Consider the following 16,989-nt stretch of genomic DNA (forward strand, 5'->3'; position numbering starts at 1 on the left):
TCCCCTGCATCGGCAGGCGGACTCTCAACCACTGCGCCACCAGGGAAGCCCAACACGTATTTTTGAAAGGAAATGTGATAGTGTTTCAGCAAATTTTTCATCTAAAGTTAATAAAAGTTAATATGCTAAGCATATTAGTAGATTTCTAACCCACCCACCCCCAAAAAAATCTTAAGGAGGAGGCACGGAATTTGGTAAAGACATGGGAAAATAATCATTGCCAAACAACGTATTTATGTAGGGGAAAAATGATTAAATACCTTTTAGACTCAGGTATCATGGGCGTTAATATTTCACCTTAATAAATGCTTTTTCTATCAGTTTGAAACTTCCCTTCTTAGAACTGGAGCTGCATTTTTGTTTTGATGTCCTAGTTATATAACTGGTTCTAATCTCAGGGATAAAGTTAAAGGACACACTAGTGATTCAAGGATTCTCTAATATAGATTCTCCTACTTCACTATTTTAAGGTCACGCCCTCTCCATTTTAGATATTGCCAAAGGTGAAAGACAAACCAAATAGAACATAATAGGTAGAGTCACTCTCATACCAGCAGATCATCATACTTACATAATGTACACAAATGTGTATCTGAAATACATATGAGAAATAAATTCTAAAGTTTATTTTAGAAACAATAATGATAATAAGTAATTTTGTTTAGTACTTTCTACATGCCAGTTTGTGTGCTAAATTATTATCATATATTTTCTCCCTTAATCATTGAAATTCCATGTGATAGTGGTGGTGTTAGCCCCCTTTAACAGGGAAAGTAACTCAGAGTTGCCCAAGATCATACAGCTAGTAAATGTGGAAACTGATATTTGAGCCCAATGGACTTCAAAGCTCATGCTTCTAACCCTTCAGCCATTTGGATGATTGCCCAACTGTGGGAGGGAGATCGTAGATTTCAAAGATAACTCTTTGCACCTCACATTTGGCAACGGTATGACTGGTTCTACCTTATTGTGCTAAAAAGTCGCGCAGTTGGAGAAAGGGAATATTGGAGTGTTAGAAAAAGAGAGAGCAGTAGAAATGTGGGTTTCTGAATCATCCAAGTGTAGATGTATTAGTTAGCTAGGGCTGCCGTAACAAAGTATCACAAACTGGTAGCGTAAACAACAAAGTTATCCTCTCACAGTTTTGAAGGCAGGAAGTTTGAAATTAAGGTATCTGCAGCATTGGTTACCTATAAGGCGGTGAGGGGGAATCTGTTCCATGCCTTCCTCTTTATTTTCTGAGGTTTGCCAGCAAACTTGGTGTTCCTTGGCTTGTGGCAGTGTAACTCCAATCTTCACCTGATGTTCTCCCTGTGTACATATCTGTCTCTGTGTGCAAATTTTTTCCTTTTTATAAGGATACCATTATACTAGATTAGGGGCTCACCCTATGCCAGTATGACCTCATCTTAATTAATTACGTCTAGAACAATTCTATTTCCAAATAAGGTCTTGATATGGGGTGCTGAGGTTGGGACTTTAAGCTTTGTATTTTGGGGGGACACAATTCAACCCACGACAGATGTGAAAGAAGAAGGGGATGTAGAACAGATTAAATGATAGGAAAGATCTTTGAGTTGAACTGCAAAAAGTTTAGTTGAAAGACTAGAGCTGGCACTATGGAAAACAGTATGGAGATTCCTTAAAAAACTAAAAATAGAACTACCATATGACCCAGCAATCCCACTATTGGGCATATACCCTGAGAAAACTATAATTCAAAAAGACACATGCACCCCAATGTTCACTGCAGCACTATTTGCAATAGCCAGGTCATGGAAGCAACCTAAATGTCCATCAACAGAGGAATGGATAAAGATGTGGTACATATATACAATGGAATATTACTCAGCCATAAAAAGGAATGAGATTGGGTCATTTGTAGAGATGTGGATGGACTTAGTGTCAAACAGAGTGAAGTAAGTAAGAAAGAGAAAAACAAATACCGCATATTAATGCATATATGTGGAATCTAGAAAAATGTTATAGATGAACTTATTTGTAAAGCAGAAATAGAGACATAGACATAGAGGACAAATGTATGGATACTAAGGGGGAAGAGGAGGGTGGGAGGAATTGGGAGATTGGGATTGACATATATACACTATTGATACTATGTCTAAAATAGATAACTAATGAGAACATACTGTATAACACAGGGAACTCTACTTAATGCACTGTGGTGACCTAGATAAGAAGGAAATCCAAAAAAGAGGGGATAGATGTATATGTACAGCTGATTCATTTTGCTGTACAGTTGAAACTAACACAACATTGTAAAGCAACTATACTCCAATAAAAGCTAACTTAAAAAAAAAAAGAAAGAAAGAAAGACCAGCACTGGTAACAGAAGCTAAACCAGTACACACGAAAGATTTTATATCATGGGGTGGTGGGGTCCAGCTGAGCTGAGTTCCAATTCCAGCCCTCTCTGTGGCCTTTGGCAAATGACTTATTTTTCCGAGTCAGTAAAGTGGTGATAATACTAGAATATCGTGAAGAGTAAAAAGAGATAGTTGTTGAAAGTGTTTGCCACTGTGCCTGTTAAGTAGTTACTTACCTTATAAAGAACTTCACATGAGAATATATGGAAAGATTCTTAATATTACCTTCCTCCTGTCCTAAAGCATCTAGCATTTAGTACAGTGACTTACATATTGGAGTCATTAAACCAACATGTACTGAATGAATTCATGGAATGAAATAAGATTAAGCATCTGTGTAGTCGGCACACCAACAATAAAACCATGTTGGCAACTGTTGTCATAAATGAGTGCCTGTTGTGAGTTAGCTGGAGGCTTTGGGCATCCCAGAAAACCACTTTTCATTTGAAAACTTTTAAAATGTTCCTACCTTTGGGGGTAGAAATAAATATAATGGATGGAAATGGAAGTTAAGAAACATGAGAAAACTCAAAAATATTATCCTGCTGCAGCTCCAGAACATATAGGTCTAGCCTTGGCTTATGTAGCATATGGTTTTAAACATAGTGAAGAAAAATAGTTGTAGCTGAAAAAAGGTTTGGGCCAAAGAAAAAAGAATCCTATTATATCAAGAGATGAATCAAAGGAAAAGGAGAAAGTTGGTGAGAGGGAAGAGAATAAAAAATAAATAAAGTAGACGCATAAGAGTGGAATAGATTAATAAAGGCTGTAAGTAGTAGTTTGGAAAATTACTATTTAAAGCCTTCCATTGAAAACCCAGTTTATTAAAGGAAAAAAAAAAGGTTGTGCGGGACAGTGGGGCTAATTTATTGTATTGCCAAGTATGAAGCCTATATATTTTGAGGTTTTTGTGTAATTCTCACCTAAGTGTTCTTAAGTATTACTAACATTGTTTCCTCAGCCCTTGTTTTTCTTGCTACCAGATGCTACGCAGAGCTCTCTGGGCACCATGGCTGCTCACTACAGGGCTGATTCGGGACGTGTAGGAACAAAACGTACCGAGGAAGATAATTAGAGGCAATACTTAAAGTTTATGAATAAACTAATTATAAACCAACAACACAAGCAATTTATAAATGAAGTAAATAGTGGCTAATAGAGCAAACCCTAAATTAACATTAAACTTATTCACTTGGGGTACAAGGAGAACCTGGGTGTGCAGGACTCCGGATCCCAATGCTACTTCCTGTAGACCAGCTCTGCTGTTATCTGTGTAACTTTTTTTTGAAAAATGGGTCCTTATGATCTAACATGTGTTTGACAATTGCAGTTCTTATTGCAGAATCATTGAAATGAAGCCAGGACCACTGCTGTGCTTAAAACTAGAGCTATATTAAAGAAAAAAAAAAAAGTCCTAGTTCCATAATCACTCCTCTACCGTTTTCTGACTCTGTAGTTCTGGTCAAAACACTTCTAGTTTCTGCCTCTCAAGTGCTTCATCTGTAAAATGAAGTAGAGAATTGAATGAGATGCTTTTAAACACTCTTTTGGTTTGGATATTCTGTGTCACCACTTTGAAACAATAACTTTTTAATTAATTAATTTATATATTTATTTTTGGCTGTGTTGGGTCTTCGTTTCTGTGCGTGGGCTTTCTCTAGTTGCGGCGAGCGGGGGCCACTTTTCATCGCGGTGCGCAGGCCTCTCACTATCTCAGTCTCTCTTGTTGCGGAGCACGGGCTCCAGACGCGCAGGCTCAGCAGTTGTGGCTCACAGGCCTAGTTGCTACGTGGCATGTGGGATCTTCCCAGACCAGGGCTCGAACCCGTGTCCCCTGCATTGGCGGCATATTCTCAACTACTGCGCCACCAGGGAAGCCCTGAAACAATAATTTTAACTTTTAGTAAATGTTGAACATCTGTGTGGTCTGCCATAGTCATTTTCTGATATCATATGACTTCAGCCACAAGACACTGAGCTGTAGCTGATGCCAGCTTCCCTCCTGTGTCTCCAGGTTATAGGTGATTTCTTTATTTGTAAGTACAGCTGTTCCTTTTTTTTTTTTGGCTGTGAGCGCATCATGGGGATCTTAGTTCCCTGACCAGGAATTGAACCTGCACCGCCTGCAGTGGAAGGGCAGAGTCTTAACCACTGGACACCAGGGAAGTCCCAGCTGTTGCTTTTTTATATTAGGACAAGTAAGCATGTTCATTATAGAAAACTTGTATTTTCAATATTGTATCAATTATAGTCCTTATGTATGGAACAGAATAACTTATGGTCAACATTAAACAAACAAAAAAGTGGCTCAGGAAATAAAAGGGTTTGCTGAGCAATCAGGTTCAGGGAGTGGTAGAAACAGGATAGTTCCAGGGATCTTGGTTACAGGAACTTTTACAAAGTCTCTTAAGTTAGTGCTTCTCAAACTATCTGACTAACTGTTTGACTAAATGAAGATTTTTCACCCAGTCCGTAACAGATAATTTAATAAAATACAATAAATATTAATTACTAGTGGTTCTGCAAGACTAACCCTCTTGCAGATAATAAATGTAAGCCTAAACATTTTAGAAACAACTTCCTGAAGATACTGGAGAGTGACCAAAAGCAGACAGAACTGGAGGGCGGGGAAAAGGAATGGCACTGGCTGAATTCCCATTTTTATGGCTTTTAGTATGAGGGGAGCCCCCAGTGCCACATGGAACAACTAATAGTCAGAGGTCCTCAGTTTTACTGCCCTGAAAACCAGAGGACAGAGTTTAGAGCAATCGCAGCTGCTGAAAATGGAGGGCAGGGGGGAAATCCCAGAAAGGAGAGAGCCAGAGAGGGGCAGACCGATATTCTGTGTATAGACCCAGCTAAATCTCTGACTGGCCCCAAGCTACACATGCATGGGGTAAACTCAAAGCAGCACAATTAAAGCTAAAGAAAATATACAGAGATTTCAGCTACTTCCCATCACTGGAGAAACAGATTATAAAGTTTGAGTCAAGGTGGATTACCTCTGCTGAAATTTAAAAAGAAAAAAAAAATCAATATTCTTTGAAAGAATAAAAGAGAATCCAGAGTCTCTGCAATGTATCATTCATGATACATTATTTTTCTTATTAATTAAAAAATACATGTAAACATTTGAAGCAAAAATTATAACATTTTATTATGGACTTATATCATTTCTAGATATAATGCTTATGAAAACTAGAATATAAATGATTAGCAGCTGGCACAGCATAAGTGGACCTATATGGGGGTAAGGTTCTTATGTTTTGCATGAAGTGCTACAATATTAACTCAAAATAGATCAGAAACGTTAGAAATGTGTTTTGTAAACCCTAAGCAAACACTAAAATATAATTCAAAGAGACATACCTAAAAACACAACAGATAAATTAAAATGTAATTCCAAAACTTGTTTTCAATTAAATAAAAAGAAAAGAAAGAAGAAATTAATAAAAATAACAGATGGGGAGATATAAAACAGTAGACTTAAATCCAACCATGTCAATACTCATCTTAAATGTAAATAGACTATCTGCTCAAATTAAAAGACAGAGATCATTAGAATGGATTTTTAAAACATCAACTATATTCTGTCTATAAGAGATGCATATTTATTTATTTGGCCGCAAGTCTTGTGAGATCTAAGTTCCCCGACTAGGGACTGAAGATTGAACCCATGCCCTTGCAGTGAAAGCAGATGGCCAGGACTTTCCCTTTTTTCTTTTGGAAGAGATGCAATTTTTTAAAATTTAATTTAATTTTTTTATACAGCAGGTTCTTATTAGTTACCTATTTTATACATATTAGTGTATATATGTCAATCCCAATCTCCCAATTCATCCTACCACTTTCCCTCCTTGGTGTCCATACGTTTGTTCTCTACATCTGTGTCTCTATTTCTGTGCTGCAAACCAGTTCATCTGTACCATTTTTCTACATTCCACATATACGTGTGGAATATTTGTACGATATTTGTTTTTCTCTTGCTGACTTACTTCATTCTGTATGACAGTCTCTAGATCCATCCACGTCTCTACAAATGACAATTTTGTTCCATTTTATGGCTGAGTAATATTCCATTGTATATATGTACCACATCTTCTTTATCCATTCGTCTGTCGATGGACATTTAGGTTGCTTCCATGACCTGGCTATTGTGAATAGTGCTGCAGTGAACATTGGGGTGCATGTGTCTTTTTGAATTATGGTTTTCTCAGGGTATATGCCCAGGAGTGGGATTCCTGGGTCATATGATAATTCTGTTTTTAGTTTTCTAAGGAACCTCCATACTGTTCTCCATAGTGACTGTATCAATTTACATTCCCACCAACAGTGCAAGAGGGTTCCCTTTTCTCCACACGCTCTCCAGCATTTGTTGTTTGTAGATTTTCTGATGATGCCCATTCTAACTGGTGTGAGGTGATACCTCATTGTAGTTTTGATTTGAATTTCTCTAATAATTAGTGATGTTGAGCAGCTTTTCATGTGCTTCTTGGCCATCTGTATGTTTTCTTTGGAGAAATGTCTATTTAGGTCTTCTGCCCATTTTTGGATTGGGTTGTTTGTTTCTTTAATATTGAGCTGCATGAACTGTTTATATATTTTGGAGATTAATCCTTTGTCCGTTGATTCGTTTGCAAATATTTTCTCCCATTCTGAGGGTTCTCTTTTCACCTTGTTTGTAATTTCCTTTGCTTTGCAAAAGCTTTTAAGTTTCATTAGGTCCCATTTGTTTATTTTTGTTTTTATTTCCATTGCTCTAGGAGGTAGATCAAAAAAGATCTTGCTGTGATTTATGTCAAAGAATGTTCTTCCTATGGTTTCCTCTAAGAGTTTCATAGTGTCCGGTCTTACATTTAGGTCTCTAATCTACTTTGAGTTTATTTTTGTGTATGGTGTTAGGGAATGTTCTAATTTCATTCTTTTACATGTAGCTGTCCAGTTTTCCCAGCACCACTTATTGAAGAGACTGTCTTTTCTCCATTGTATATCCTTGCCTTTTTTGTCATAGATTACTTGACCATAGGTGCGTGGGTTTATCTCTGGGCTTTCTATCCTGTTCCATTGATCTATACTTCTGGTTTTGTGCCAGTACCATATTGTCATGATTACTGTAGCTTTGTAGTATAGTCTGAAGTCAGGGAGTCTGATTCCTCTAGCTCCATTTTTTTCCCTCAAGACTGCTTTGGCTATTCGGGGTCTTTTGTGCCTCTATACAAATGTTAAGATATTTTGTTCTAGTTCTGTAAAAAATGTCATTGGTAATTTGATAGGGATTGCATTGACTCTGTAGATTGCTTTGGGTAGTATAGTCATTTTCACAATATTGATTCTTCCAATCCAAGAACACGGTATATCTCTCCATCTGCTGGTATCATCTTTAATTTCTTTCATCAGTGTCTTATAGTTTTCTGCATACAGGTCTTTTGTCTCCCTAGGTAGGTTTATTCCTAGGTATTTTATTCTTTTTGTTGCAATGGTAAATGGGAGTGTTTCCTTAATTTCTCTTTCAGATTTTTTATTATTAGTGTATAGGAATGCAAGAGATATCTGTGCATTAATTTTGTATCCTGCAACTTTACCAAATTCATTGATTAGCTCTGGTAGTTTTCTGGCTTCTTTAGGATTCTCTGTGTATAGTATCATGTTATCTGCAAACAGTGAGAGCTGTACTTCTTCTTTTCTGATTTGGATTCCTTTTATTTCTTTTTCTTCTCTGATTGCTGTGTCTAAACCTTCCAAAACTATGTTGAATAATAGTGGTGAGAGTGGGCAACCTTATCTTGTTCCTGATCTTAGTGGAAATGGTTTCAGGTTTTCTCCATTGAGAATGATGTTGGCTGTGGATTTGTCATATATGGCCTTTATTATATTGAGGTAGGTTCCCTCTATGCCTACTTTCTGGAGAGCTTTTATCATAAATGGGTGTGGAATTTTTTCAAAAACTTCTCTGCATCTATTGAGATTATCAAATAGTTTTTATCCTTCAATTTGTTAATATGGTGTATCACATTGATTGATTTGCGTATATTGAAGAATCCTTGCATCCCTGGGATAAATCCTACTTGATCATGGTGTATGATCCTTTTAATGTGTTGTTGGATTCTGTCTGCTAGTATTTTGTTGAGGATTTTTACATCTATACTCCTCAGTGATATTCGTTTGTAATTTTCTTTTTTTTTTGTAGTATCCTTATCATGTTTTGGTATCAGGGTGATGGTGACCTCATAGAATGAGTTTGGGAGTGTTCCTTCCTCTGCAGTTTTTTGGAAGAGTTTGAGAAGGATCGATGTTAGCTCTTCTCTACATGTTTGATGGAATTCGCCTATGAAGCCATCTGGTCCTGGGTGTTTGTTTGTTGGAAGATTTTTAATCACAGTTTCAATTTCATTACTTGTGATTGGTCTGTTCATATTCCCTATTTCTTCCTTGTTCAGTCTTGGAAGGTTATATCTTTCTAAGAATTTGTCCATTTCTTCCAGGTTGTCCATTTTATTGGCATAGAATTGCTTGTAGTAGTCTCTTTGGATGCTTTGTATTTCTGCGGTGTCCGCAGTAACTTCTCCTTTTTCACTTCTAATCTTACTGATTTGAGTCCTTTCCCTCTTTTTCTTGTTGAGTCTGGCTAAAGGTTTATCAATTTTGTTTGTCTTCTCAAAGAACCAGCTTTTAGTTTTATTGATCTTTGCTATTGTTTTCTTTGTTTCTATTTCATTTATGTCTGCTCTGATCTTTATGATTTCTTTCCTTCTGCTAACTTTGGGTTTTGTTTGTTCTTCTTTCTCTAGTTCCTTTAGGTGTAAGGTTAGATTGTTTATTTCAGATTTTTCTTGTTTCTTGAGGTAGGCTTGTATTGCTATAAACTTCCCTCTTAGAACTGCTTTTGCTCCATCCCATAGGTTTGGATTGTCATGTTTTCTTTGTCATTTGTCTCTAGGTATTTTTTTATTTACTTTTTGATTTCTTCAGTGATCTCTTGGTTATTTAGTAACATATTGTTTAGCCTCCATATGTTTGTGTTTTTTACACTTTTTTCCCTGTAATTGATTTCTAATCTCATAGCGTTGTGGTCAGAACAGATGCTTGATATGATTTCAATTTTCCTAAATTTACTGAGGCTTTGTTTGTGACCCAAGATGTGTTCTATCCTGGAGAATGTTCCGTGTGCACTTGAAAAGAAAGTGTAATCTGCTGGTTTTGGATGGAATGTCCTATAAATATCAATTAAATCTATCTGGTCTATTGTGTCATTTAAAGCTTGTGTTTCCTTATTAATTTTCTGTCTGGATGATCTGTCCATTGGTGTAAGTGAGGTGTTAAAGTCCCCCACTATTATTGTGTTACTGTCGATTTCCTCTTTTATAGCTGTTAGCATTTGCCTTGTGTATTGAGGTGCTCCTATGTTGGGTGCATATATATTTATAATTGTAACCTTTTTTATTTTAAAGTCTATTTTATCTGATATGACTATTGCTACTCCAGCTTTCTTTTGATTTCCATTTGCATGGAATATCTTTTTCCATCCTCTCACTTTCAGTCTGTATGTGTCCCTAGGTCTGAAGTGGGTCTCTTGTAGACAGCATATATATGGGTCTTGTTTTTGTATCCTTTCAATGAGCCTGTCTTTTGGTTGGAGCATTTAATCCATTCACATTTAAGGTAATTATCAATATGTATGTTTCTATAACCATTTTCTTAATAATTATAGGTTTGTTTTGCAGGTCCTTTTCTTCTCTTGTGTTTCTCACTTAGAGAAGTTCCTTTAGCATTTGTTGTAGAGGTGGTTTGGTGGTGCAGAATTCTCTTAGCTTTTGCTTCTGTGTAAAGCTTTTGATTTCTCCATCGAATCTGAATGAGATCCTTGCCGGGTAGAGTAATCTTGGTTGTAGGTTCTTCGCTTTCATCACCTTAAGTATATTGTGCCACTCCCTTCTGGCTTGTAGAGTTTCTGCTGAGAAATCAGCTGTTAACCCTATGGGAGTTCCCTTGTATGTTATTTGTCATTTGTCCCTTGTTGCTTTTAATACTTTTTCTTTGTCTTTAATTTTTGTCAATTTGATTACTATGTGTCTCGGCATGTTTATCCTTGGGTTTATCCTGCCAGGGACTCTCTGCACTTCCTGGACTTGGGTGGCTACTTCCTTTCCCATGTTAGGGAAGTTTTTCACTATAATCTCTTCAAATATTTTCTCGGGTCCTTTCTCTCTCTCTTCTCCTTCTGGGACCCCTCTAATGCAAATCTTGTTGCATTTAATGTTGTCCCAGAGGTCTCTTAGGCTGTCTTCATTTCTTTTCATTCTTTTTTCTTTATTCTGTTCTGCAGCAGTGAATTCCACCGTTCTGTCTTCCAGATCACTTATCCATTCTTCTGCCTCAGTTATTCTGCTATTGATTCTTTCTAGTGTATTTTTCATTTCAGTTATTGTATTGTTCATCTCTGTTTGTTTGTTCTTTAATTCTTCTAGGTCTTTGTTAAACATTTTTTGCATCTTCTCGATCTTTGCCTCCATTCTTTTTCCGAGGTCCTGGATCATCTTCACTATCATTATTCTGAATTCTTTTTCTGGAAGATTGCGTATCTCCACTTCATTTAGTTGTTTTTCTGGGTTTTTATCTTGTTCCTTCATCTGATACAAAGTCCTCTGCCTTTTCATCTTGTCTGTCTTCCTGTGAATGTGGTTTTTGATCCACAGGCTGCAGAATTATAGTTCTTCTTGCTTTTGCTGTCTGCCCTCTGGTGGATGAGGCTATCTCAGAGGCTTGTGCAAGCTTCCTGATGGGCAGGACTGGTGGTGGGTAGAGCTGTGTGTTGATCTGGTGGGCAGAGCTCAGTAAAACTTTAATCCACTTGTCAGCCGATGGGTGGGGCTGGGTTCCCTCCCTGTTGGTTGTTTGGCCTGAGGCGACCCAACACTGGAGCCTACCCAGCTCTTTGGTGGGGCTAATGGTGGGCTCTGAGAGGGCTCACGCCAAGGTGTACTTCCCAGAGCTTCTGCTGTCAATGTCCTTGTCCTCACAGTGAGCCACAGCCACCCCCCGCCTCTGCAGGAGACCCTCCAACACTAGCAGGTAGGTCTGGTTCAGTCTCCCCCGGGGTCACTGCTCCTTCCCCTGGGTCCCGATGCACACACTACTTTGTGTGTGCCCTCCAAGAGTGGAGTCTCTGTTTCCCCAAGTCCTGTCAAAGTCCTGCAATGAAATCCCACTAGACTTCAAAATCTGATTCTCTAGGAATTCCTCCTCCCGTTGCCGGACCCCCAGGTTGGGAAACCAGATGTGGGGCTCAGAACCTTCACTCCAGTGGGTAGACTTCTGTGGTATAAGTGTTCTCCAGTTTGTAAGTCACCCACCCAGCAGTTATAGGATTTTATTTTATTGTGATTGCGCTCCTCCTACCGTCTCACTGTGGCTTCTCCTTTGTCTTTGGATGTGGGGTATCTTTTTTGGTGAGTTCCAGTGTCTTCCTGTTGTTGATTGTTCAGCAGTTAGTTGTGGTTCCGGTGCTCTCACAAGACGGAGTGAGCACATGTCCTTCTATTCTGCCATCTTGAACCAATCTTGAAACTGGAAGAGATGCATTTTTAAATAGTTTAAGAATAAAAGGATGAGAAAAGATATACCATGCAACCAATAAACAAAAAGGCTGTAGTGACTATGTTAATATCAGATAAAATATACTTCCAAACTATTACTAATGATAGAGGTATTTCACAATCAGAAATGACAAATGAGCAAGTTCACTGGGGAGACATAACAAATATATATATATATATATATATATATATATATATATATATGCAGAAATTAAATGGTATGAGAAACAAACTCAAAATTATGGTTGGAGATTTGAACATCTCCCTCTTAGCAATTGACAGAAAAATTAGACAAAATAAGTAAGATCATAGAAAGTATGAAAAAATCTATCACTCTGACCTAATAACTTTTATAAAATACTACATCCAACAACAGTAGAATATTATTATTTTTAAGTGCACATGATACGGTTTACAAAGATGGATGCATGCCATGCTATAAGACAACTTGCAATAAATTTTAAGAGATTGAAATTTCCAGGATAGAAATATTCCACAATAAAATTAAATCAGAAATCAATAATATAAAGATATCTGGAAAATCCCCCAATAATTGAAAATTAGAAACACACTTCTTATTAATCCATGGGAAAAATAAATAAATAAGGAAAATTAGAAAATATTTCAAATTATATGATAATTTGCAGGATGTAGTGCATAGAGAGAAATTTAAAACCTTTTGTGCTAATATTAGAAAAGAAGAAAGGGCTAACATCAATGATATGTTTCTAAAGTATAAAAAATAAGGGCAAAATAAGTCAAAAGAAAGTGAAAGCAGTGGTTTCGCTGGTGAATTCTATCAGACATTTAAGGAAAAAATAACACTAATCTCATACAAACTCATCCAGAAAATATTGGGAGTAGGCAAAACTTCCATCTTGTTTTACAAGTCCAGGATTACCATGATACCAAAACCTGACAAAAGAAAAGAAAATTACAAGACAACATTACTCATAAGCATAGGTAAAAAATCCTTATCCAATTTAGCAAATTGAACCCACCTTATATAAAAAAGATAATACTGTATGTCCTAAATTGGGTTTATCCCAAGAATGCAAGGTTGGATTAACAGTAGAAAATTGATCAGTTTATCATATCAGAAAAATAAATAAGAAAAATTATTTACAATAAATTCAAAAGACACTTCTGATAAAAATCCAACACCAATTCATGTTAATGTCCCTCAATACATTAGAAATATGAGAATTTCCTCAATCTGATAAAATGTACATATGAAAAATCGACAGCTAGCCTCATACTTAATGGTAGAAGACCTAGTGTTTTCTTCCTAAGATTGGGAACAAAGTGAGTATCTCCATTCTCAACCCTTCTATTCAACATTTTCCTGGTAATCCTAGTCAGTGCAATAAAGTAAGTGAAAAATGAAAGCATACACTTCAGAAAGGAAGAAGTAAAACTCATTCATATATGACATGATTATGCAGAAAATCTAAAAGAATCTATAAAACAACTGTTTGAACTAATGAGGAAATTTAGCAAGATTGCAGGATACAAAATTAATATAAAAATTAATTTACTTTTATATATAATCAACAAGTGATTGGAAAAGTTAATGTAAAAAAAATCCATTTTAATAACTTCTAAAACCAAAATATTTAGGAATAACTTGACGTGAGGCATGTCATAGATACCTCTACAATGATAACTGCAAAACATTTCTGAAAGAAATTAAAGAAGATTGATGTCAGTGGAGAGATATATCACGTTCATGAATAAAAAAACTATTAATTGGATGTCAGTTCTCTCTAAATTGATCTATAGAGTCAACAAAATCCCAATAAGAATCCCCCCCAGGTTTTTTTGGAGAAATTGAGAGCTGATTCTAACATTTCTATTGAAATTCAAAGGACCCAGAATATTTAGACTGCTCTTGAAAAAGAGCAAAGTTGGAGAATTTTCACTCCCTGACTTCAAACATACCAGATTTTGACACGTGATGGAAGCAAGTAAGTGGAAGCAGATGGCCTCACCTGAAATCCCCCCGGTGCAGGGAGGGCAGCATTCCAGGGGAGTAGGGATGAGATTCTGACTGTAGTGTCTGGTGCCTACCCAGCAGTGCTGACGCAGTCTGGGTACTGGGCCGCTCCTGTGCTGTGATTTTAGGCACGTAGCCTCTAAGTGGTGTGCATAATCCTCCTGATAACCCTGTGCCTTACCTAATAACCTGTGATACATTCAGTGTCTGCTTAAATGAGCAAAAGTTGTTTCTTTTAATAGCAACAGGGAACCCTGATTGCTACAAATGCTAGGAAGAAAAATAAAGAAGGATTAAGGGACAAAGGGTTATGGTGTCCCTTAATCCTTCTTTATTTTTCTTCCTAGCATTTGTAGCAATCAGGGTTCCCTGTTGCTATTAAAAGAAACCAACTTTTGCTCATTTAAGCAGAAAATGAAGGGTGGGATTGGGAGGGTGGGAGGGAGACACAAGGGGGAGGGGATATGGGGATATATGTATGTATATGAATAGCTGATTCACTTTGTTATATGGCAGAAACTAACACACATTGTAAAGCAGTTATACTATAATAAAGATGTTAAAAAAAAAGGTTATGGGTCTGTGTTTTGATATGGGGTAAGAATGAACTCTGAGGAAGTGACATTTAAACAGAGACGATATTATTCCATTTTAGTTTGTAAAGAAAAAATGTTTCACATGTGTATATATGTCTACATGAACATACAAAAATATGAATAGGTGATTGTGGTAGGCTGATAATTGATCCCAAAGATATGTCCATATCCTAATCCCTGCAAGTTATAAATGTTACCTTATTTGGAAAAAAGGGTGATTAAGTTAAAGATCTTGAGATGAAGAGATCATTTTGGATTTTGGCTCAGTGAAATTGATGTTGAACTGCTGGCCTGCAGAACTGCAGCTTATTTTAAGCTCCAAATTTGTGGTTATTTGTTATAGCAGCCACAGAAGACGAATGAGATAATATTTTCGACCGTAACACTAAGGATCTGGAAGGAGGATGGGAAAGAGAGGTTAGATGTGAGAGGAAGATAGGAGTATGAATATGTGTACCACAAAATCTTATTGTAAATTAAAAGTAGATGGATGTGGGCTTTCCTGGTGGCGCAGTGGTTGAGAGTCCGTCTGCCGATGCAGGGGATGCGGGTTCGTGCCCCGGTCCAGGAGGATCCCACATGCCGCGGAGCGGCTGGGCCCGTGAGCCACGGCCGCTGAGCATGCGCGTCCGGAGCCTGTGCTCCGCAACGGGAGGGGCCACAGCAGTGAGAGGCCCGCATACCGCAAAAAAAAAAAAAGTAGATGGATGCAAAACAAGAACATGCATTTTATTAAAATATATAAAAACAAAAAATTTGTATTAAACATGCAAGAAGGATTGCTGATGGGGAGGGAATGGGAATGAGGATAGAGGGAAATACATGACAACAGAAATGAAAAATTCAGTTGAAGGATTGGAACATAAAGTTAAGGAAACTTCCAATAAGATGAAGCAAAGAGAGAAAGAGATGAAAAGTAGAAGAGAAAAAGAGTAAGAAGTAAGAGGACCCAATAGTCTAGCGACCCAATAGCTACATAAAGAGCAATCCAGAAAGAGAGAGAAAAAAAAGGGGGGTGTAGTCATCAAAGAAGTAATTCAAAAAAATTCTCCTCTATAACTTGATGTTAGACTGGAGCGAGAATGCAGAATAAAATAAGATTGGGGAAACAGGCAGGGATTAGATCATAAAGATTCTGGAGGCTGCTTCAAGGAAACTTTGCTAGAGCTAATCCTGTTTAGAATGGCTCTAAAACCTCTTCTAACCTGCCTGCTCACCCAGGAATTTTTACATAATCTTCAAGACCCACTGTAACATCACTTCCTCAGGAAGCCAGCCTGGACTCATTTAGCCAAAGTAAACAGTTCTTCCAATATGTTTCTCTTATAGAACTCATTGCATTATAATAAATTGTTAATCAGTGTCTGTTTTATCTGCTAGAAGGAGGTATGTATGCTTAGGGGCAGAGGCTGGATGGGGCTCACTTATCTTTGAACTTGCAATGCTTGGCACTAGGTAGTAACTCAATGGTCTTGAGTTACTTTATTTCACCTTGGCCCCAAATTAAGAATTTCCCAGTCTTCAAACATTAACCCTTCCCAAATAGTAAATAAGTTGAAGATAAGTGAAGCCTCTTATTTTTTTGTGCCAGAAAATTGTGAGGGTGAGAGTAACATAGCAGCCGTCATGTTCGAGTGCCAAGCCCTTCACATAGTTTATCACCAGTGCTCACAGCCATCTTACAAGATAGGCATTATAATCCCAGTCACACAGATGGAGAAACTGACCTGTGGTCCAAAGTCACATACAGCTAGTACAGTCATCCCTTGGTATTAGAGGGTATCGGTTCCCCAGTGCATATGCTCAAGTCCCTTATACAAAATGGCATAGAATTTGCATATATCTTACAGCACACCCTTCCATTTGCTTTAAATCATTTCTAGATTACTTATAATACCCAATACAGTGTAAACGATGTATAAATAGTTGTAAACAGAATTTAAATGATATGTAAATCGTTGCTACTGCTTGGCAAATTCAAATTTTGTTTTTTGGAAATTTCCAAAAAAATTAAAAAATATATTTTCAGTCCCCTCCCTCCTTGGTTGAATTCGAGAAATGCAGAAGCAGGATACAGAGGGCCGACTAGTGCCTTGAACTGAACCTCAAGCCTCTGCCTCAGGGGGGATACTCCCAGCCACTCCGCCATGCGTCTTCAGCATTCCTGCAAATATTTTTCTAATCCGGGTACTTCACATCAGTTAATTCATTGCCATGTTACTAATGTCTGGCTTCAGTGATTACAAACACCACATCGTTTACCCACTACGAAAAATAACACACTTTAAATAAAAAATCTGGGCTGCTCTTGCCTTCTGAGACGGACTGCATTCTGCCTATGGAATGTGTATCTCTCTAAATAAACTTGCTTTCACTTAAAAAAAAAAAAAGGGGTCGTTATGAACCTAATTTTCTAATTC

The sequence above is a fragment of the Delphinus delphis genome, chromosome 14 (genome assembly GCF_949987515.2).
Source record: "Delphinus delphis chromosome 14, mDelDel1.2, whole genome shotgun sequence".
Lineage (NCBI taxonomy): Eukaryota > Metazoa > Chordata > Mammalia > Artiodactyla > Delphinidae > Delphinus > Delphinus delphis.